This window comes from Leuciscus leuciscus, assembly GCF_965113295.1.
Source record: "Leuciscus leuciscus genome assembly, chromosome: 17".
Classification (NCBI taxonomy): Eukaryota; Metazoa; Chordata; class Actinopteri; order Cypriniformes; family Leuciscidae; genus Leuciscus; species Leuciscus leuciscus.
This window is the reverse complement of record NC_138741.1, coordinates 34177828-34201971: the sequence shown is the minus strand read 5'-3', so window position 1 is coordinate 34201971 and position 24144 is coordinate 34177828. Positions and strand designations below refer to the sequence as shown.

At 38.4% G+C, this 24144-nt stretch overlaps 1 protein-coding gene and 2 long non-coding RNA genes across 4 annotated transcripts in view; 1 reads left to right on the top strand and 2 right to left on the bottom strand.

Annotated features, from left to right (window-relative positions):
- Nucleotides 1-24144, top strand: part of LOC309479463 (uncharacterized protein) — a 323172-nt gene that overhangs the window by 236190 nt on the left and 62838 nt on the right. The window lies entirely within an intron of this gene.
- The window catches only part of LOC309479524, a 51399-nt gene that overhangs the window by 12537 nt on the left and 14718 nt on the right, over nt 1-24144 (bottom strand). The window lies entirely within an intron of this gene.
- On the bottom strand, nt 2884-10748 carry LOC309479516. Of its 2 annotated transcripts, none has more exons than XR_014199254.1 (4): nt 10625-10748; nt 7967-8995; nt 7373-7511; nt 2884-6341 (listed from the first exon to the last, which is right to left on the bottom strand). It is a non-coding gene; the product is annotated as an uncharacterized lncRNA (long non-coding RNA). The 2 variants fall into 2 exon arrangements; XR_014199255.1 differs by having other exon boundaries at nt 7373-7500; nt 8227-8995.

Genomic DNA, 24144 nt, shown 5'->3' with positions numbered 1-24144 from the left:
ACTCATAGTGTGTAGTTTATTCACTGTGTGTAGTGTTACGACCACTTGGCTCATACAGTGATCGCAACATAAGAAGGGAGACCACACCGCTTGCTACATTTAACAAAGAGTGTTTATTTAAAAGAAAATAGAAGTGTATCAGTAAGTGTAATGGTTAACCAAAAGTGTAATGTTCATCAGTAGAATGGAACGGGTGGTGAGAGGAGGTAAGTGTGACAAGCGAGGCAGCCACCAGCCGCACGGACCGACGGCCCAAAGAGGAAAGAGAGACCCGCGAGCACCCGGAAGGCTTCTTTTAACAGGTCATCCATTAACCTTCACGACCAGCCTACAGCTCCACCTGTAGGACTCAAACAGACAGACAGACGGCAACCATAAAACACAGACAAACCACAAGCTGCCCAGCAGCACGGCAAAGCGGGTCATGACAGTAGTCTATTTATTGTGTGTAGTTTATTTATTGTGTGTAGTTTGTTAGGTGGTCTTTTATGTTGACTCTTTCTGATGTATTTTCCTTTTATGTATTGTATCTTAATGCTGACTCAAAGAGCTTTGCTACAAAAATTCCTATGTACCTGTATTGCGGTATAAGTACAAATGGCAAATAAAACTTTCAACTCAACTCTCAGGGTCAGCGCCAAAACAGACCTGAATGTTGCGATATGAATTTGTCAAAGTTTAATAGACAGACGAATAGCAAGATCGCATGGGTGTTTAAATGGAGATCATAGTCTTTTAAAGATGAATCGTGCTGCTCTATCGTCTTATCTCTCTCTCAGTATGAGCATCGCGAGGGCTTTTCAGAGCATTCAGTCTCACGTCTCTTCCACGCGTCCACTTGGGATATTACGTCACTCAACACTCTTAGATAACGACACAATTTATCCTCTGTTGGAACGAAAGTGTAGCCTGGATGCCAGCCGAACTTAGCCCCGCCCACAAAATGTTTAGGTCGGGAAGTTCGGTCTGTATGGAAGGCCAGAGGGGCCAAAACGTGTGAAACTGTCAGGTAAACACTAAGGGTTCCAAAAAATGGAATCGTCGATGCTGCCACGCCCCATATGTCACGTCAGCTCGGCTTGCCTGTAATAGGTAAAACTCCTTTTCTCGAGAATATTGAAGCCTTTATTTTAAAACGCATTGCAGCTGCACAGGGAGAGCATCATAGCTCGTCTGAGCGAGCTGATTGGCTGTGCTGCGGCTACTGCACGAACCTATGGCGAGTAGGAGCGCTTGGCGCCCTGCCAACCTCGAGCGCGCCAATTTGGACGCGGCTGATGTGTATAAATTCAGAGAAAACTCGCCAAAGGACTTTAGGTTTAAATCGACTGAAGCGAAGTACCTGATATGAGCGAAATAGCACGGCAAGGCAACGCAGAACTCGTTCCCTTATCTCTAACGGAACCGAGGTTACACAAGTAACCAAGTACGTTCCCTTACGAGAGCGTTCTCTCGTACTGCGTTGCAAACACTGTGGGAACCCAATTTAAAACGCCGTGCTATTCGCCTGTGACTGCTCTGAGGAGTCCAGGGAGCCCCAGGACTATAATAGGTAATAGGTTATATTGTTTAAGTTTCCAATTGACTGAAGATATAAGTTATTGTTACATTATGTTGTTAATAAACGTTTTAAATTTGACAATGTAGTGTGTGGTACATTGCGAACAAAGGTCAGATATTATTATATTGCATAAAAGTCTAAAAATGGCATAGCTTGTGCTTTCAAAAAAAAAAAAAAAAAATTTAATCGAGAATCGAATCGAACCTTGACTTTAGAATCGAAAATGTAATCGAATCGAGGATTTGGAGAATCGTGACACCCTTAGTAAACACGTATGTACGTGTTAACGCGTAATTTATGCGTTAACACGTAAATTACTTGTTTAACGCATAAATGGCGTGTTAACACGTAAATGACGTAAATTGCATGCTGTCACAATGGAAACCCTGGAACTTTACTGGCTGGTGTGGCTATCTTGCAAGAGCACAAAGAACAAACAAATCCTGTAAATTGCAGGATTTAATCTAAAATAAAAATTGAACAATGTCTTTAAAAATGGACAAAGAGCATAAATAAACAGCATATATAATTATTTTATTATTTTTTGAAAATTTTGAGAATCACTCTGATTAGAAATTTGACTTGGGCTCAAAATTTTGCCGCTGCATCACATAAATCATAACAACACATAAAAAATCATAACAACACACAACATTTAAACAAATGTTCTCTAGATCTCATGCTTCTCCTTATACAAGACGCTAAGAAACAAAAAACTCAAATTCTGAATGAAAAAATATCTACCAACTTTAAAAATCAACAAATCTGTTACTGACACACAAAAATCAAGGGACGTCACACACCCTACATGAGAGAAAGATGACAAGGTTAAAAAATACTGGTACAATACATTCAGTATGGCCTGTCTTGGTTAAAAGCCCACTCACCACGCCAAGGTGCAGGCCATGAGTGAGAACATATAACACGGGACAAACATACGAGACAATACAAAACGACAGGTACAAGACATGGAACAAATAGAAAACATACCACTGGTACAACACTGGAAAAGCAATATATCATTTTGTTAAAACTGAGGGATAAGAACAACCTTAAATATTAACATTTTGCCCAACTGTTATAGAAAACAGCAATCAGGAAAAAAAAAAATCACATGAGAATCAATATAAATAAAAATGAGATTTAAAGCAATTTTTTTATAACATAACTTAAAATACTGTATTAATGTATTACTGTAACACTTCAATAACGCTATATAATATAAAACCAAACTAACCATGGATGTTAACTTTTTGAAGCTAACATTGACTTTGAGGTCAATTTGAGACAATACATGTATGTACGTACTTCTTTTAAAGCAGACATTGGGTCTCATTCATGAAACATTCATAAATATACACGAGTAAATATGTGAGTGATTTGCGCGTAAAGAGACCTTCCCGAAAACTCTTCTCCTGATTCACAAATACTTCGTAAACGTCAGATGTGATAGTGAAATGTGTGTGTGTTAATGAATTCCAATCAGTCGTAAATGGGACGCGCGTGCACGCTCATTCTCAATTACCATAAATCCCGCCCATTAAATCCGACTGACAACTACTGTATATATGGGCATCATATTATGACACCAAACGAAGGATTTCAACATGTCTTCTCAAAAGCGAATGAAAAAGAGAAATTTCTCAGATGCAGAAATTTAAGTTTTCTTATCAGAAGTTCATTCAAAGCGCCACATTTTATTTTCAAGCGTACATACTGGCGTATCAGGTCCTAAAAAAAGGAAGCTTGGCAGCATAGATGCAGTTAATGGAGTTTCATCTGTTAATCGAACAGTCCCAGAAGTGAAAAAATGGTTCGACATGAAGCTTGACTGCAACACTTGAGACTTGTGGACTTGTGTTCCGTTTGCAGATGCGGCTACTGGCTCTCATAATAAAAGTAAAAAGAAAAACCGTATGTAATTACTAATATTTTTTTCAAAATGCCGTGTAAATATATACCCGATTAAGGTGAATTAAAATGCAGCCTTATTAATGAGCAAAACGTTCGGATGTTAAACGCACTATTTACGCGTGGCTGGGAGCAGGTGGAGATTTCTTTCGTACCAACTAATATTTGGAAAATAAATGTTTAAATTCATTAATTTAAAGGAGATTAATGGTCTGGTGTCGGTCAATGAAAATCGGCCAGCTCGAGGGGCGGCACCAAGCATGCATTTGAAAATCTCACAGCACGCAATTGGATAACACTACGACCAATCACAACAATAAACCCCATACGCTTAGCTACCAGCGGAGCTAACTGGTAGATTAGACTCTTCCGGTCGGCAAAACAGCAAAAACACCCTTCTTGCAAAGGAACGATTCAAGCGCCGTCTTCTGTTCCTCTTTTGGGAAAAAGCCAAGTCTAATTCGTTCATTGTAGCGGCCAAAGCCGTTTCAAACAACTGCTATTCATCCATAGCCATCTTGCAATGTTTACTGATGACTTCGACGTCACAGCGCTGTCGTCATCTCGCCTCTGGCCCGCCTATATCAGATAACCCGATGTGATTGGTGCAGCTCAGATCGAGGGGCATATTTAATGAGCTCCATTGCTCGACACCAGAGTAACTCACTGAGCAAATTCAGCTTGTGCTCTCGCGAGAACTCTGGTTTACCAGGGTGTGTGTAAAGTGGTTCTGGCGTAAATTTTCGGATTCATTAAAGGAGAACTTCGGTGAATTTTTAAGTTAATCTTGATCGTTTTACCTTTGTGAGTACTGTCTATAGAAAAAAAAACGAACCGGATCGGTGCTTGCAACGCGGAGCTGTTACAGTTAATGCCCAGAGCTCCCATTCAGCTAAAACGGCAGTTATGGGGGCATAAACCTAAAGAGTGTCTTTGTGCCTCTTAACAGACACAAAATGCAATTAAAATGTCTGTACAACATGAACAGGGCCCTTACATGACAACAAGATGCGTTTAGCAACTTAGCCATTGTTTAAACTCACCTAAATAGTGTTTTAGACGGCTAGCTGTAGTCTCGCGCTGAAGTCCCGTGGGAACTCAGTTGTAGCCGGAAAAAGTGCGCGTGATTTTATTTTTTTTTCAAACCACTTCAGCGGAAATCCCGCCCTGCAGCTGATTCTAAGGTTTTCATTGGTCATGTCAATCGTCACTGTAACCTAAACCAATTAAATCAGCTGCAGGGCGGGATTTCCGCTGAAGTGGTTTGGGGAAAAAAATCGCGCACATAGTGCAGGTGGGAGGAGCGTCGTGTTCCGGCTACTACTGAGTTCCCACGGGACTTCAGCGCGAGACTACAGCTAGCCGTCTAAAACACTATTTAGGTGAGTTTAAACAATGGCTAAGTTGCTAAACGCATCTTGTTGTCATGTAAGGGCCCTGTTCATGTTGAAAAACTGCCGTTTTAGCTGAATGGGAGCTCTGGGCATTAACTGTAACAGCTCCGCGTTGCAAGCACCGATCCGGTTCTCCTTTAATGAATCCGAAAATTTACGCCAGAACCACTTTACACATACCCTGGTAAACCAGAGTTCTCGCGAGAGCACAAGCTGAATTTGCTCAGTGAGTTACTCTGGTGTCGAGCAATGGAGCTCATTAAATATGCCCCTCGATCTGAGCTGCACCAATCACATCGGGTTATCTGATATAGGCGGGCCAGAGGCGAGATGACGACAGCGCTGTGACGTCGAGGTCATCAGTAAACATTGCAAGATGGCTATGGATGAATAGCAGTTGTTTGAAACGGCTTTGGCCGCTACAATGAACGAGTTAGACTTGGCTTTTTCCCAAAAGAGGAACAGAAGACGGCGCTTGAATCGTTCCTTTGCAAGAAGGGTGTTTTTGCTGTTTTGCCGACCGGAAGAGTCTAATCTACCAGTTAGCTCCGCTGGTAGCTAAGCGTATAGGGTTTATTGTTGTGATTGGTCGTAGTGTTATCCAATTGCGTGCTGTGAGATTTTCAAATGCATGCTTGGTGCCGCCCCTCGAGCTGGCCGATTTTCATTGACCGACACCAGACCATTAATCTTTTAGATTTAGGTGTGGATTTCCAGGCTACTTTACACACGATTTACACAAAAGTTCGTTCTGCTCGTGTTTCATGAATGAGACCCATTGAACATTACTTAGTTCATGCAGGCTCCAAGTAACATTTACAATGTTGTCCAAAGAGAGATAGGCTCAGTACCATTTTCCATGTTCTATGTCTGATAACTACAAAGTAAGTTTTAATTAGCCACATTCTGACATACACATAGAAAAACATGCTATACAGCAACCACACACACACACACACACACACACACACACACATACGACCAACCACCTTTCCCTTAATCTCCATAAAAATTGATTAATTTTGAACGTTTTTTGTGGACTACCTTGCCTTCTTTCATTTTATCTGTCGTCCGTCTTGCTATATGATTTAATCTAACTTTGCAGTACCACGCAGAAGCCATCTTCACCAGAACATGGACATGGTTAGCTTCAACACACATGTCAAACATGTGAGTGTGCAGCTGTGGGAAGAGATTCTTCTCAGAACAATCAGAAAGAACCTGAGTGACAATGGCTGCTGTTGTTCCTCTTCCCTGTGGAGCCCTTCCCTCATTGGTTTTTAGCAGCCGCTGAAAGCATCTTTCTGTAGCTTGGCAAACTGCAGTGATGCCTGGAGATGGTTTCTGTAGGCCATAGAGATGCCACTTACCACCTCATCAATACTTACCAAGCGTGTTATTTTTGGCTGTTGTTCTTTGCCCTTGGAGAAAGAGAAAATGGTTGGCACAGCAGTGTCCTTCAGACATGTCCTTCCCTAATAAAAATGACAGGAAGCATACAAAATATGACATTATTGGTCATATTGGCTGTAAATGGCTGTTATTCATAACAGAGATGTATGCGTTTGTTTCATTATTCGGTCTAACACTAGTATGAATGTACAGATTACATTTAAAAATTATTATTGCTATTAAACGAATATGTAACTGTTCGCAATAACTGTCACAACGGAATCATTCTGTGTCCCACTGTCTCGCTTGGAGAATCATTTTTCAAACATGAATTTCACAGAGAATTTTTTTATTTTATCGTATTTGCATAAAAGGTAAGGCTGCACAATATATCGAAATTATCGAAATATCGCAAATGTATATATCGCGATATGCATACCACCACAGCTTGCAATAACTGGGGTCATGAAAAAAAGACAAAGAGAAAATAACTCTAAAAAATAATGTTGTAGCTTTAACAAGAATCAGTGTATATCTAATTCATACAGTGAAAACTAAGCAGTGTTTTATTTTTACATTTGATTATTCCATTTCTGTTGTTAAATAAACCTAATGTAGGATAACCTAAAACTCTAAACCCAGTGGTTTACACTGATGTTAAAATAACACTTCTTATGCTACAGTAAAACACTGATGTTCACTTTCAGAAGTTGTAGGGATGTTTTCTTGTCAAAAAAAGAATGTGAAACGCAAGTAGGTTATATAATTTTAAATATATTTTAAAGATAATTGAAATTAGTTTTACACACTTTAAGCATTATCGTATCGCATATAGAATATCACATTATGTAATGAGTTATCGCATTTTTCTTCAATATCGTGCAGCCCTAAAAGCACTGAAATGTAAAGGTTAGCAAAAATTGGTCATGTTGCTTGATTTTTGCATCGGTGAAAACCCTAAATTTAACTGGTGTGTCACTAATTTCACCTTAACAGTGACCTAATCAAATATTTAGTAATGTAATGTAAATGAATGTATGATGGTCAATATTTCGCCAATTTCAACCAATATGTTGCTTGAATCTTTGTAAGGTATGAAACGAGGTGTCTGTACCCTGGAGTCAGTAGTGAAGTGATGACTCTCGAAATGTTCACTGTACAGACGAGAATACTTGTTAGGAGTCCAATTCTGTCGTTTCACATTGAGCATCCACTGGTCCAGCCTGAGATGTTCTGGATCACCTAGAGGAAAACTTTACATAAACAAATAGATAGTTACCTCCTTCACAGACTACTGTCAATTAATAGAACTTAAATTACTACAGTGTCCAAAAGGTTGTAACGTTAATAAATGTATTTTAGCTTAAGAATTTGTGGCGGATATCACAGCTAGTCCTCATTTTGTTTCGTTGTACTGTCTATTGAGTAATTACAGGCTAATTTCCTACACATATCTTTGAGAACATGTCAAAAAATACTTCCAATATAGTCAGTGTTAGTAAATGTTACGCTAAATTATGAAATGCAGGCGTAACATTATATGACAACGTTTCAGACGTTTTATACGTTACGTCCATGGTTTCAGCCTACAGCTAATCACAGTCTGTTGGATCTTGGAGTGTAATAAAGTTTTAAATGCAATTATAAATAATAAATAAATTATTCGAAATAAAATGAATAAATGAAATTATATTAGAATTTCACTCACCGGAAAAAATGTAGTCCAGGCTTCTTCTGGGACGATCTGTTAATATAATTAACCCCACAGCAAGTCATTATGACAGTGAAATAATCCCGACACGGCAAACACGGCAGAAATGCTAATCTGTAGTAGTTGTAGTAATAGTTGAAAATAAAGTGTTACCGTTACTTTAGTTGGTTCAACTTTCTATTTTCAATGACAAATCAGCCATTGAAAATAGAAATAGAAACTAAGCCATTACTTCTTTATTAAAAGCCTATTCTGACCTCTGCGAGAGTGTTCAGATGAAGTGGACGGACGTCCATCATCTGGGTTCTGCTTCGCCCTTGTCCCGTGAGCCTGACCTGTGGACACAGAAAACTCAGAAGACAGAGATGTTAAAGATCCGGGAAGATCCTGGCTCTATGTCTGGGTCGGGTGCGGATCCTGATCACGGTCATCAGACCTGGGTCTCGAAACCTCCACCGTCCTCTTAGAGAAAGCAGCACTCCTGGTTCTGGAGCGGTCTGAGGATGGAAAATTTCACACATTGAATAACAATAGCTTTAAAAGCATGTTAGTGGGCAGTAGCATACATTATTTGTCAAGCAGATAACAGATTCTTAAACATGAGAATGAGGATAAATGTTGAAATGAATGATCCACACAACAAAATGGAAATGCAGAATGTTTCTGCTTATTGTTGACAATACACAATCACATATTCCAAACAGATTATTATAGCATTACAGATTGATTTCAGCAACTTGTTTCTTTCTTGAATTAATCAATGTTTTTGACACTAATCAGTTCATTTAGTGCATTTTACCCGAGACCCTAATTGTCTCCACACTCAGATGGGAGATCGAATTGAAGGTCTTGTCTGCCTTAGAAGGGGTAACACCTCCGCCCGATTGCCCACCGAATCGTTTGTTTGTGCCAGAGGAGTATCCTGCATCTGTTCCTTTACTTAATAAAGCATTTTACTTGCATTTGCATCCAGCCTCGTGATTGTCACAGTCTTGAGCTCAGAGCTCTCAGCAAGTATGTTATTTCCTATCCAATACAAAGATGATATGAACAAGTCACTCATGAATGATTTTTTAGAGCTAGAACAGAATTGAATTCTGCTTGGTTCACTGATTCTGTTATTCTCCTGTTTACTACAGTGAAGCCGCTTTAAAACAATCTGTATAGTATCAAGCGCTATATAAATGAAGGTGACTTGACTATAACAAGAACATTACAATGAACACACATTTGAAAATCTCACTACAAATAATCCAGAATTTAAAGCCACATTAAGTAGAAATTGTGTTTTTGTCAAACAGCGACCCCTAGAGTCGCTGTGGAATACTTGCACTGTTGTAAATATATTATAACGTTTTTACATGATTGCAGTTAAATCACAAGTAAATAGTCTATAGTCTAGGCCTACTGTATAATTTAATGTGTTGTTTTTATTGGAATGTAAACATTACAAAATGCCAGATAACATCAATTAAGTTAAATGTACGTCGCATTATTTCATAACATTGGCCGTTATGATGTCATTTGACATGATTATTGCAATTTATCATAATAGTTTGCAAATTGTGCTCGTTTACACTATTTACAACCTCTACGTTAGGCTTATTTATGTCCTGATAATTATGTGAGATATTGAAAGCTGTTCTCATGATAATCGCAGGAATCAACATCAAACGGCGTTGTCTGATATCCCTCAGGACTACGTGATAAATACACCTCACAACACCTGAGTTCAGCTGGCAAACTAATTCGTGAGGCATAGCTATCTGATTTATCAAAACGATTCCATTTACACCTGGTCACATAAATGTATTTTTGCGAAACGGATTTAAATTCGATCTTCAATTCTCGCGCTATATGCAGATTTAATGGAGTTCACGTCACCGCAATAAGAGAGAGCAGTAACAGCCCTGGTAAGATCATTTCATTTCTTTACTTTTAATGATGAAGATTGTGTGTTAAGCGTCTGCGACTTACTTTCACTTTGATTTGCGATAGTTTGCACGTTGGCTTGATGCAGTTGCTCATCTGCGGTGATGCGTGTTCCAGCGCGTCGTCATATCTGGATATAACATTTAGCTTATAACACACTCTCACACCTTTTTTTTTTTAAGCATTTTTGGGAGGAGTACAATTTACATATGTGGTTTCAACAACCATATGCATTTACACTTGTCCAGTTTCGTCTGGAATGCGTCTCAGATCTCAGAAGTGGTTTGAGGGATCGGATTCAAATCCGTCTCGAATGCGTTTCGGAGGGCATTTAAACCTGGACTTTTCACGATCGGATAGCTATCCGATCTGAGAAAACGAATGAAGTGGCCAGGTGTAAACAGCCTCCATGACAAAAACATACGCACGAAAGCCGAAAACAAACGCTGGTTGGCCTCTCACGTCCAAATTTGACGAAGTGGTGGGGGAAGTGACGTATGCCGTAAAGCAGTCGAATTTTGTAGTTCTTTTTGTGCTCTGGTTACTACCCGAACCCCGAAGTTACATAGTGCCAGTAAAAGCGATACAGACCCTGTCAGGCTATGGCAGACGTGTCATTCAACCTATTGTAAGTCGATGTACCATCACAAGGATCTTGGAAATATATTATGAAGGTTGAAAAGTTACATAGTGTTGCTTTAAGACAACATATAATAATCCTACCTCTGCCTGTTACACTTCCTCACACCTGAAACTGATGGAGTGAATCTCCTGAACTTCTCCAATCTACTGTAGACCATTTCTAATCCATTGATGTTGTAACATGTGCTCTAACGTCGGGCGTTTAGTCGGATCCCTGGCTAGACACTGGCTAATCAGATCCCTGCATTCTGTACAATAAGGAGAGAGCTGGTTAGTCATGAGCATGTGACCTGGCATTTTTGAAAACAGCATCTAAAACATGATTAATATACTGTAAAATGTTCCTTATCGTTAGTTTAAAAGTGAAGTATGTCGTTTCTGCGACACTAGTGGCAGCGAGTGGAATAAATGACAAAATAAAGCATATTTTCAAAAATATATATTTTTTTTACATATATTACATATTTTCTTGCAAAGGCCCCTTCTTCCGTGCATCGCGTCTTCCCCGACTCAAACATCACAAACGCAGCTCTTACTGGTTCATGTGAAGGCATGTTTCAGGTCCAACATATTAGTAATAATTTCAGCTGTGTTGCGCTTGTCTTTATGAAAATGTGCCTTTCCGCATCACAATGCTCTGTTCACTTTGACGTGTTCATGAGCTGTTTAATCTTTGAAGGTATAAATGCAGTGAATTTTGGCTTTCACTTCTGTAACTAAAGCTGCATTTCTTTTCCCACGGCTCTCGCCCCAAACTCTTGCTATACATTGAGCTATATATAAAACATCTTACATACTTCACCTTTAACTGTTTCTGTACATAGCCTTTGCTTTATGTGTGTGTTTATCAATGTTATCAATATTATTCACTCACCTTTGGATAATTTTGGGTTCTGAAATGTAACTTTGGCTCGTTTGATTTCCAGTCTATCACGAAAAGGAGAACATCCGTTCACTATCTCGTACAGCAACACTCCTAGAGACCAGACATTTGCTGGGACGGCGTGGAATCGAGGCTCTGTCAAGACTTCAGGTGGGCAGTAATCTTCCATTCCTGTAAGAAAGACATTTGCACATTGTTGAGCTTTTTTTTTAAAGCATCAAATAATTAGTAAGTCACTACATTCAGGTTTCCACACTCCCAGAATGCTCACCCATGTATATTTTGCTGTCGTAGCCATCGCTACTAAACAGCTGACCGGATCCAAAGTCTATCAGCTTGAGCTGTAGCGGGGGTTTCTTCAACAGAAAATTCTGCACATGAATGTCATTATGGAAAACGCCACGATGGATGCAGTGTTGCACTGCCAGCACAGCCTGTCTCATGATGACCCGTGCTGTTGCTTCAGACAAATGACGAAAACGAGTGATGAGGTCCAGCAAGTTCTCGTAGGGTTTGGGATACTCCATAACCAGAGTGAAATTTCTATGATCTTCAAACCACTCGTATAGCTGTATGACGAAGGGGCTTATGGGTTCTCGCCTCATCATCATCAGCAGTGCCACTTCTGTAACGAGAGGTTCGGGATTCCCAGGCTAGAGAGAAGTAGTAGATAGAAGGTTAGCTGGGTAAAAATCTGAAGAAAACATATCATTTTGAAATGTACTTTTCTTTGATCTTTTTAGATGTGTTCAAAAGTTATTTTGGTGCCTCTAGGCTTATTTGTTGATCACATTTACACCTAATGCTTCCTACAGGCAGTGTTGTGCCTGAACGCCGTCATTGAACTCGTTCATTCTGGTGTCTGTGAACGCCACGCTCTCTCAGTTTAACTTCGTTCAATAGAGTGCCAGATTTCTATAGAGCCTTCCAGGCGAAAACCCGGCTAAAACACACCGTAAACTGGCCTTAAAGGGTTAGTTCACCCAAAAATTAAAATTCTGTCAGTAATCACTCACCTTCATGTTGTTCCAACCCCGTAAGACTTTCGTTCATCTTCGGAGCACAAATTAAGACATTTTTGATTAAATCTGAGAGCTGGATCACTCCTCCATAGGCTTCTATGGGATTGAAACTTGCAAACCCAGAAAGTTAGTAAAGACATCGCGAAAATAGTCCAAGTGACTACAGTAGCTCAACCATAAGTTTATCAAGCGACGAGAATACTTGTGCGCAAAAAAACAACAACAAAAATAACGACTTTATTCAAGTATTAATTTTCGTCTGTGTGGGCCTGAATGAATTCACGTAGTGTAACAGCGCAGGGCGTCTGTGTTGTACGTCACACGCATCACACACATGACCAGCATCGGCCAATAGTGAGCCTACGTGTGACGTACAACCCAAATGCGCTGCGCTGTTACACTACGTGAATTCATTCAGGCCCACACAGACGAAAATGAATACTTGAATAAAGTCGTTATTTTTGTTTTTTTGCGCGCAAAAAGTATTCTCGTCGCTTGATAAGCTTGTGGTTGAGCCACTGTAGTCATGTGGAATATTTTAACTTTTCTGGGCTGGCAAGTTTCGATCCCATAGAAGCCTATGGATGAGTGAGCCAGCTCTCAGATTTCATCAAAAATATCTTAATTTGTGTTCCGAAGATGAATGAAAGTCTTACGGGGTTGGAACAACATGAGGGTGAGTGATTACTGACAGAATTTTCATTTTTGGGTGAACTAACCCTTTAATATGTAGTGGAAAAAACACCCAATCTGGCAACACCAGCCACCAGTGTCTACTGACTCTCTTGTTCGATCTCGTTCATCAAAATGAACAAATCTTTTTTCGAGTCATTTCATTCATTTAATGGGCTTTAAATGTTATACTATTAACTGGCAAATTCCCAGAACACATCCACCTACGCAATCTTGATCATATTCTGAATTAAGAAATCATTATAATGCAGTCAAAAATCGTTTACAGGGAACATAAATAATTACTTTACCTTCTGAGTCTTTCGTTCATTTGTCACGTGACAAACGCAATGAATGGATCGTTCATGAACGACTCATCACTTACGTTACAAATCAAAACGAAAAGCAGCAAGGAGGCGTCGTATGATCATTTAAACAAGTTTTATGACAAGGTCGGTGAGGATGGGAAAAATCTGACGCATAGCTTCAGTGTTAAAACTGATAAAATAATTGTCTGTGGTTCTATATGGGCTGTGGCAATCATTTTGAAAAATTATATCTCGCAGCAACATGGAAAAAAAGAACTATGAACTAGTTCATTTTTGGAACTGTGAACTCAGAGTAAAATTTTGAGTATGAACTATGAACTGAACTAGTTCATTTTTAAATTTGTGAACTGAACTTTGAACTAGTTCATGTAGAAAGTGAACTTTCCCAACACTGCCTACGGGTGTATTAACTACAGTAATCTGCACTTAAACAACTCAATACACATTCAGATTTTGGCCAACTTACAATATTAAGATAACGTTTGTTGTCTATCTTGCGCATCCGCTTGATGGCAACCTGCAAAACAAAAACCCAGTTTCAATAACAGTAACAGTATTCAAGCGCCTGACATTGCACTAAGTATTAAACCATCTGTACATTGTTTTAAATGTGTTTTGCAAGAGCAAAATGTTTGTACAATTAAGTAAGATTGACCTTTTTGCCATCAAATCTGCGTGTTCCCAGGTACACCTTGCCAAATCCTCCGGATCCAATCATCTTTCCCACATTATAGAGAGACTCAAAGGACTCTGAAAAACAAACAGAAAAATATGAGACAATTATTAGCTTGCTAGATCCATTGTTTGTTTTGTTTTTTTTAAATATCAGTGCTGGTCGAGAAAATAATATTATAATGGGGGAAATAATTTTAATATTCTCTAAAAACAAGCCTTACTTTGAGTGGAAAACAAGATAATACTGGTTAAAATAATAGAAGAATAAGAAATAATGATTTGAAAAGAATTGAAAAGAAAAAACAATTGAAAACAACTATTAGACACACACATGTCAAATTAAGCAATGATATAATGACATAACTTACATTTTACTGTTAAATTCTTATCTGTAATGTTACAAATCTAAAGTAATGGGATTTTTCACACTATCCCCCTGACTTCTGCTTAATGCCTGCATAAATGTCTCAACATCTTATTTCAATTCACAATTTTAATAATTATAGTAATTTTATTTCACAATTATCTCGATTACGAGGGCGGAGCCTGGTGATTCCGTGTCAACGATAAAGTTATTTTTCTTATTTTATCTGATCTTTTATTAAAAAGAAAACATACATTTCCAGGCTTCATTTGGCCAACTCTGGCACATGTGTGGCTCAGTTCTGGTAATGGCAAAGATCATATGGGCCATATCTTAAAATATATTTATATTATATTAAGCATTGACTTTTATTAAATGCATAGCAATGTCTTATTTATGACATAACCGACTCTGTAATGCTCGGCACGACAGCCATTTTGACGATTTTGCGTGTATTTGACAATTCAAGAGAAATAAGTGGTTAAATTGAATTATTTTCTGGATCGTATGCTGTCTGAGAAGCGGCTTTCTGTGCGTGTGTTTCTGGTGTGTGTCAGACAGCGCAAGTGCCATCAAGTTCATGCCTTATTGAGAGCGTTTAGCTTACATTCCCATTAAATTAAGAAAACTTTATTTCTAAATGTTCCCTAAACATTCAAAACGTCCAGTTTTTCCAACGTTTCAAAAATGTTTTTTCTTGGTTAAAGGAACATTCTATTTTATAATTTTGCATTATGGGAACGTTACTTTTGAACGTGCTCGGTATGTTCTGAAAATTTTAGATGAACGTCCAATTAAAACATTTTTTTTTAAAAATAGGTTTCACTTTATTTTGATGGTCCCTTTAACACATTCTGTTGACTATAAGTGACACTGCACCTACAAGTCTACTAACTCTCATTAGAGTATTAGTAGAGTATTAGTAGACTGGTAGGGTTAGGGTTAGAATAAGTTGACATGTAGTTGTAAAGTTACTTGTTGTCAGTAGAGTGTCTGTTGGAGGAGCATCACAATAAAGAGTTTGCAGATATTAAGCAGAGAGTCTACTAATGCTCTAATGAGAGTTAGTTGACATGTAGTTGCAAAGTTACTTATAGTCGACAGAATGTTCAAAAGGGACCATCAAAATAAAGTATTACCGTTACTTTAGTTGGTTCAACTTTCTATTTTCAATGACAAATCAGCCATTGAAAATAGAAACAGAAACTAAGCCATTACTTCTTTATTAGAAGCCTATTCTGACCTCTGCAAGATGAAGTGGACGGACGTCTATCATCTGGGTTCTGCTTCGCCCTCGTGCCGTGAGCCTGACCTGTGGACACAGAAAACTCAGAAGAAAGAGATGTTAATGATTCGGGAAGATCCTGGCTCTGTGTCTGGGTCGGGTGCGGATTGAGGTTGTTGGACATGGACAAACCCTGTTGGTTTGGGCTCTCCAATCCATCGACGCTGTTCGAGTCTCGGCTGCTCAGACTCAACGAATCTCTACATCTCCTCTTGACATGGACCTCAGAGAGGAACGAACCTGAGGATGACGTGATGCCAGGAGAAGAATGACTGGTGAAATACTCCAACACATTCGAGGACCATACAAATATATATATATATATATATATATATATATATATATATATATATATATATTTATCCATTTTAGAAATATATATTTATACTAAATATACCATCTGAAGTCTCTGTTGGCTCGACAGGAACTTGACCCGGCAGCGGAGGACACAGAAACCCTTCGAGGTTGTCGGACCTGGACAAACCCTGTTGGTTTGGGCTCTCCAATCCATCGACGCTGTTCGAGTCTCGGCTGCTCAGACTCAACGAATCTCTACATCTCCTCTTGACATGGACCTCAGAGAAGAACGAACCTGAGGATGACGTGATGCCAGGAGAAGAATGACTGGTGAAATACTCCAACACATTCGAGGACCATACAAATATATATATTTATACATTTTAGAAATGTATATTTATACTAAATATACCATCTGAAGTCTCTGTTGGCTCGACAGGAACTTGACCCGGCAGCGGAGGACACAGAAACCCTTTGAGGTAGTTGGACCTGGACAAACCTGAGGATGACGTGAAGCCCAGAGAAGAATCTGTGGAACCAGTTCTCCAGGATCCTGAGGATGGAACATTTCACACATCAAAAACTGTTTTTGTTTTATATATTTTTTATAATATTAATAATCAGTCAGTGGTCACATCAAATTGTTACTTTGGTTTCACTTTATTTTGGTCCCTTTAAGATATTCGGTTGTCTATAAGTAACATTGCACCTACAAGTCTACTAACTCTCATTAGAGTATTAGTAGAGTATTAGTAGACTGGTAGGGTTAGGGTTAGAATAAGTTGACATGTAGTTGCAAAGTTACTTATAGTCGACAGAATGTTCAAAAGGGACCATCAAAATAAAGTGTTACCGTTACTTTAGTTGGTTCAACTTTCTATTTTCAATGACAAATCAGCCATTGAAAATAGAAATAGAAACTAAGCCATTACTTCTTTATTAAAAGCCTTTTCTGACCTGTGAGAGAGTGTTCAGATGAAGTGGACGGACGTCTATCATCTGGGTTCTGCTTCGCCCTCGTCCCGTGAGCCTGACCTGTGGACACAGAAAACTCAGAAAACAGAGATGTTAATGATCCGGGAAGATCCAGGCTCTGTGTCTGGGTCGGGTGCGGATTGAGGTTGTTGAACCTGGACAAACCCTGTTGGTTTGGGCTCTCCAATCCATCGACACTGTTCGAGTCTCGGCTGCTCAGACTCAACGAATCTCTACATCTCCTCTTGACATGGACCTCAGAGAGGAACGAACCTGAGGATGACGTGATGCCAGGAGAAGAATGACTGGTGAAATACTCCAACACATTCGAGGACCATACAAATATATATATTTATACATTTTAGAAATGTATATTTATACTAAATATACCATCTGAAGTCTCTGTTGGCTCGACAGGAACTTGACCCGGCAGCGGAGGACACAGAAACCCTTTGAGGTTGTTGGACCTGGACAAACCTAAGGATGACGTGAAGCCCAGAGAAGAATCTGTGGAACCAGTTCTCCAGGATCCTGAGGATGGAACATTTCACACATCAAAAACTGTTTTTGTTTTATATATTTTTTATAATATTAATAATCAGTCAGTGGTCACATCAAATTGTTACTTTGGTTTCACTTTATTTTGGTCCCTTTAAGATATTCGGTTGTCTATAAGTAACATTGCACCTACAAGTCTACTAACTCTCATTAGAGTATTAGTAGAGTATTAGTAGACTGGTAGGGTTAGGGTTAGAATAAGTTGACATGTAGTTGCAAAGTTACTTATAGTCGACAGAATGTTCAAAAGGGACCATCAAAATAAAGTGTTACCGTTACTTTAGTTGGTTCAACTTTCTATTTTCAATGACAAATCAGCCATTGAAAATAGAAATAGAAACTAAGCCATTACTTCTTTATTAAAAGCCTTTTCTGACCTGTGAGAGAGTGTTCAGATGAAGTGGACGGACGTCTATCATCTGGGTTCTGCTTCGCCCTCGTCCCGTGAGCCTGACCTGTGGACACAGAAAACTCAGAAAACAGAGATGTTAATGATCCGGGAAGATCCTGGCTCTGTGTCTGGGTCGGGTGCGGATTGAGGTTGTTGGACCTGGACAAACCCTGTTGGTTTGGCCTCTCCAATCCATCGACACTGTTCGAGTCTCGGCTGCTCAGACTCAACGAATCTCTACATCTCCACTCAACATGGATCTCAGAGAGGAACAAACCTGAGGATGACGAGAATGACTGGTGAAATACTCCAACACATTCGAGGAGCATACAAATATATATATATATACATTTTAAAAATATATATTTATACTAAAGAATTTTGCTTATAGTTTCTGTAATTAGCAAAGAACATCTGTGTTATATAGGGATAAATTATAATAATGTTAATCAAGCTGACTAAATCACACGACTGCGCAGCAGTTCACACTCACAATAAAAATATAAGATAATTGAAAACAAAGACAAGCTCATTATACAAAGGAAATAATATTACAGATCTAGACAAATTGAGTTGCTTATAGTTAAAAGAATCTCATGAACGATCATTTAGGCTACATGTATTTTTCACATTTTTGGTCACAAAATTATCATTTTTATGACATGAGTCAGTTTTGATGACTTTTCAATATTGATCAAATGTTAGAATATTAATAATGAAAAATGAGAAGGGCTACGCCAAAATGTGTAACATTTATGTAGTCTACAAATGAATACAAAAGCCCCGACATAGAGTTTTGACGCAGCTTTAATCTCCCTTTTGGTTATCTCAATACTTAATTGACGACAGAACACGACGTTACATGCTCGTAGTTTCTTTTGCGTGATACAGGGTGCGCCACATTTGCGTGTGATATTGAAGAGTGCGCGCCGCAAGCACACGGCTGACACGACAAGAAGTTCGTTTTTCTGAGTTTTACTGACATATAGCCTGACAACATCTCTTCTGACAGAGGACTGTGCGGCGGTGCTGACTGCGTTATTTATTTTAAAAAATGTTTTGCTGTGAGACTGTTTGCTTTTACGCGCAAATCCTGGAGATATTCTAGGACAGGCTGAAATCACTCACGAGGTGCGTCTCTGTGTGAGACAGATTTCAACAATCACCAGTCAGAGACAGCAGCAAAGCCGAAGCACGATGAAATATGGCAACTTATGATATCGGGGGTTTACATAGGCTATTGTCCGGTTTCATGTTTGTCAGTCAACTTTTCAAAACACATTCAGGGCTGAAGCCCCGGCAAAATCGGCTGACGCCGTGTCTGGGGGGGGGGGGGGGGGGGGATTATGGTGTGGGGTTGTTTTACAGGGGTTGGGCTTGGCCCCTAAGTTCCAGTGGAAGGAACTCCTTATACTTCATTATAAGAAAACATTTTGGACAATAAGTGTCAAACAATGAAGATAAATCTTTCTCATGCTATTATTAAGAGATTTTTTTTTTCCATAATTTTTGTTATGTCACACCATAAGACACATTTACAGTACAGTTCAGTAAAAATGTAACAAAAAGAAAAACACAAAGAATTCTCAACCATCAGACTTCACTACATAAATATATGGGTTTTTCAAATGGTGTTTAACAAAACAAACAAACAAAACATTTAAATGCATATTTGAGGAGCCAACAGGAGTAGAGAAGGAAAAATGAAGACTAACACCAGAAACATCAGGCTGAAATGGCCATGAATCAGGGTGGTAATAACTGGAGACTCACCATCTGTCGGCTCGGACTCGAGCGCATCTGTGCCGGCTAGCGGCTCTACGCTGGGTGTGTATAGATGAGCCCGTGATTTCTTCTCAGTCTCAAGAGGAAACACTTTGGTTTTGAGGGTTTGGAAGGAACGTTTCACAGCCTTACATCCTCTCCAGAGGAAGTTCTTCCCTTTTGTCTTTTTTTCTGCAAACAACAAATATTGATAGAAACATCTGTTTTATTAGCACAGATTACAGCTCAATGATTCACTAGTTCATGTTCCAAGAACACTAGAGAAATGGGCTCGTTGCAAATGGGCGCCATGTTGGATTTCTGATCTAGCGAGTTTGTGCAGACGCCAGTGCAGAGAGCCAGAGAAACCAGAGAATGATCTTTAATAGTTGTTTATAGATTATGATACATCACTTAAAGTAATACTAAGATCTATATTACTATTCCATGAGTAAATGACATTTAAATGCATGCATGTTTAAATCATGTGAATGAAATACACTTTCATTAAATATACTTTGTACATGAAGAGTAAATTGACTCATGGTGCATGAACATACGCATGTGTGATTCCCCGACCAATTATGCCTACTGTAAATATACAAATATGCAAATATAACTACATTTAAAAATAAACTATAGCACAGAAATACATAAAATAAAAATAAAATATCCATTTAAAGAATCTTAAAAAACTTCAGTCTTTTGATTTCTGATCTTCTGCAAATCAAAGTTACTTTACGTGATGTCAGAGTATGAGAATTATATTATGCTGGTCAATTATGAACAATAGGTAAAATTGAACTGCTAGCAAAAATTGAAGCAAATTTGGTGGGGCCGAGGGGCCGCTGCTGCAAATATGTGGGTGGCTCGTCCCCTAACAGATCTCACTCCAAACTCTTGATACAACTTGAGAGCTCTGTATAAACCTCTAATAAACTACTCAATAATGAGTGTGTGATGTGAACGAGTGTGAACTCTGTGACTGAAATGAGCACAGCATGATCACAAATCAATCGTGCTGCCTTATGCGTCTCAGAAATCAGAGCTTTATCAATAACAGCCGATCAAATAAAATACTTGAAAATACTACATACTGCACATTTTCTACTTTTCTTTTGACAAGAGCCTAATCTCAACTATAAGCTACTGAATCACACACATTCACACTACTTGATGTGTCTATTTAAATGTTTTAAACCTTGTACTATACAGTATGATAGTATATGTTTGGTGTCGCAGTCTCTCCCAGAGCTGGAAAACGTTACAGCCTATTCGTTATAATTGGTTTTGTTTTTATTTAACATGTATTATTGTTTTAAGTGGAAGATATTTTATATTTTGTTATAATTACAATAAAAATGTTATCATGTTATAATTAAAAAAATGTTTTACTAATTATACAAGGCATATTTGTTAAAACTATGACAGGAACCCAAACACATCCATGCAGGGCACAACCATGACATAATCCGTTCCTACACTACATAAACACTATATGAAAATAAGTGTCTAACAATGAAAATAAATATATCTCATGCTATTTGTATTAGGAGTATTATTTTTCTTAGTTTTTGTTATGTCACACCATAAGACACATTTACAGTACAGTTCAGTAAAAATGTAACAAAAAGAAAAACAGAAAGAATTCTCAACCATCAGACTTCACTACATAAATATATGGGTTTTTAAAATGGTGTTTAACAAAACAAACAAACAAAACATTTAAATGCATATTTGAGGAGCCAACAGGAGTAGAGAAGGAAAAATGAAGACTAACACCAGAAACATCAGGCTGAAATGGCCATGAATCAGGGTGGTAATAACTGGAGACTCACCATCTGTGCCGGCTAGCGGCTCTACGCTGGGTGTGTATGGATGAACCTGTGATTTGAGGGTTTGGAAGGAACGTTTCACAGCCTTACATCCTCTCCAGAGGAAGTTCTTCCCTTTTGTCTTTTTTTCTGCAAACAACAAATATTGATTAGAAACATCTGTTTTATTAGCACAGATTACAGCTCAATGATTCACTAGTTCATGTTCCAAGAACACTAGAGAAATGGGCTCGTTGCAAATGGCCACCATGTTGAATTTCTGATCTAGCGAGTTTGTGCAGATGCAAAAAATCTGCGAACTTGCCCTTAAAAAATGTTGAAGTACAGCTTAATTTTGTCTATTTAACTGAACATGACTTTAAAGTCCTGACTTGTATTATCTTAGAGCTATTTCCATATGGACATTTCTTTGTTGTGTCACAGTCACTTCTGGCAGATTAAAGGATATTTTATGATTGTAACCTTAAAGTGGCTTTGAAACTATATGTATTGTGAAAAGTACTAGATCTATGGTTTTACTATGGTAAAACTGTATCCATGTTGTTATTTTTTTGTTCATACCATGGTTCAACTTAGTTTAATATTGCAGTAACTGTTAAACCTAAAGTAAAAGTATGGTAACGTTAATCATAACTATAGTAACCATACGTTTTTTGTAGTTACGGTTTTATTACAACAATCATAGATAAACCATAATTGTTGTAGTAAAACCATGGTTCATTGTGTTAGTTTCTATGGTTTTACAGCAAATACTGTGGTAAAAAGATGGTTAACCAGCGCGGCTGGTCGTATGCTGCTGGGACAATATAACAATGATGTTTTCTAGAGCACCATCTTCTCTATATTGTAAAAAACATTCTTCATCTCTAGCAAAGTTTCAAATATAAGCATCCTGTGCACCGAGAGCCCATTACAAGCCCAGTAATGCTGATATGCTGTGCTATACAAGTCCTACCATTGAAGTCGGATTCATTATGTGTTAGTTCTGATGTGTATTTACTCGGTACCTTTTGTGTGGTCCTGCCAAGCGGCTGTCCGGTCCTTCGCCTCCACGGACAAGCTGTCCAGCTTCAATAGGAACTTTGGAGACATAATATTTATATATAACTTTACTGAACTACAGTTATGACCACCTGAGCTGAAGATTCCGTCAAGTAACTCAATTTATATCGTAAATATATTAAATGACACCGTATTCTGTCAGATTCTGAATCTCAACGAGCTGTGTAGACACTATTTTACTGTTGTTTAAAGCGGTAGATTGCGTTTGTAACACTTTCATCTGTTAGTGAGTCTGAGTCTGATAATCCCTGCTGAACTGAAGTCTGTGACGTCATATGGAACTCGACTGTGACGTCACATCTGCTGTTCTGCAGCGGTCAAACACGCATATTTAACCCTTGTGCATTGTTCAAATTCACTACCCTTTCATTATGTTCGTGGCTGAAAACAGCCACTACTTTAAACTGCTGTAAAAAGGTATCAGATTTTTTTTTTTTTTTAATTTTTTCAATTTTTTTTTTCATAAATCTATTAATCAACCCCAGTCAACGGCGTGTGTATCATAGCCGTGGTCTTATGGAGCTTATAATATGACAATTTGATTTGAATTTGAATTGTGTCAATTTGATTTATTTACAAGCATTTACAAGATATCTTGAATAGGTGAAAAGATCTTATATGTTCATTGAGACTAACTTCCCGATTTTCTTCTCATTTGAACAAAAATTATTTATGCATACCCAGTGATTGACTAATTAATTATACTCATAAATGTGGGTGTTGAGATCACCATTAAATGGTACAAATGTGTTAGTTTGTGCCCTACATAAATCAACTTGTGGTTATGGGTGGGTGTGGACGTGAGGGTGTGTGTGGGTGTGGGTGTAAATGGAGTAAGGTGCAAAAGAGAGTGCACCTAGGCAAGTGTGTATGTACTTCTTTAGATTTTTTGTTGTATTTAGGAATGAATGCTTTATGTGTATATGCCTTATCATGGATGTTGGATGTAGGACTAGGTTTATCGCTTTTGGATGGGTTTGGATGATTTGGATGATCTAGATGGGGAGGTTCAGCACTGTAGTGACATTGGTACATATATCACTTGCAAGCAATATGACCTAGAAAATCTTAAATACTTAAGTATGAATAATAACTTCTCGGTGATCCATATCAATATCAGAAGCCTAACTAAACATTATGATCAATTAGTGTCAATGCTGTCTGCATCAGGTTGTAGCTTTGATGTAATTGCTTGCAGTGAAACCTAGTTAAATGATAGGTCATACTGTGATTCTTTTAACCTTAAGGGCTATAAACTTTATTACAAGAACAGATTAGGTAGAATGGGTGGAGGTGTGTGTCTTTATGTTAAATCAAGATTCCAGGCCAATGTCTGTGACAATTTGGCCTTGGATGATGAACAAACAGATTCATTGTTTGTTGACATAAGCATCAATGCAACCAGTAATCTCATTGTTGGCATAGTGTATCGCCCCCCTGATGTGAATCCTATTACTTTTACTAGTAAATTTGAGGAAACTCTTTTTGA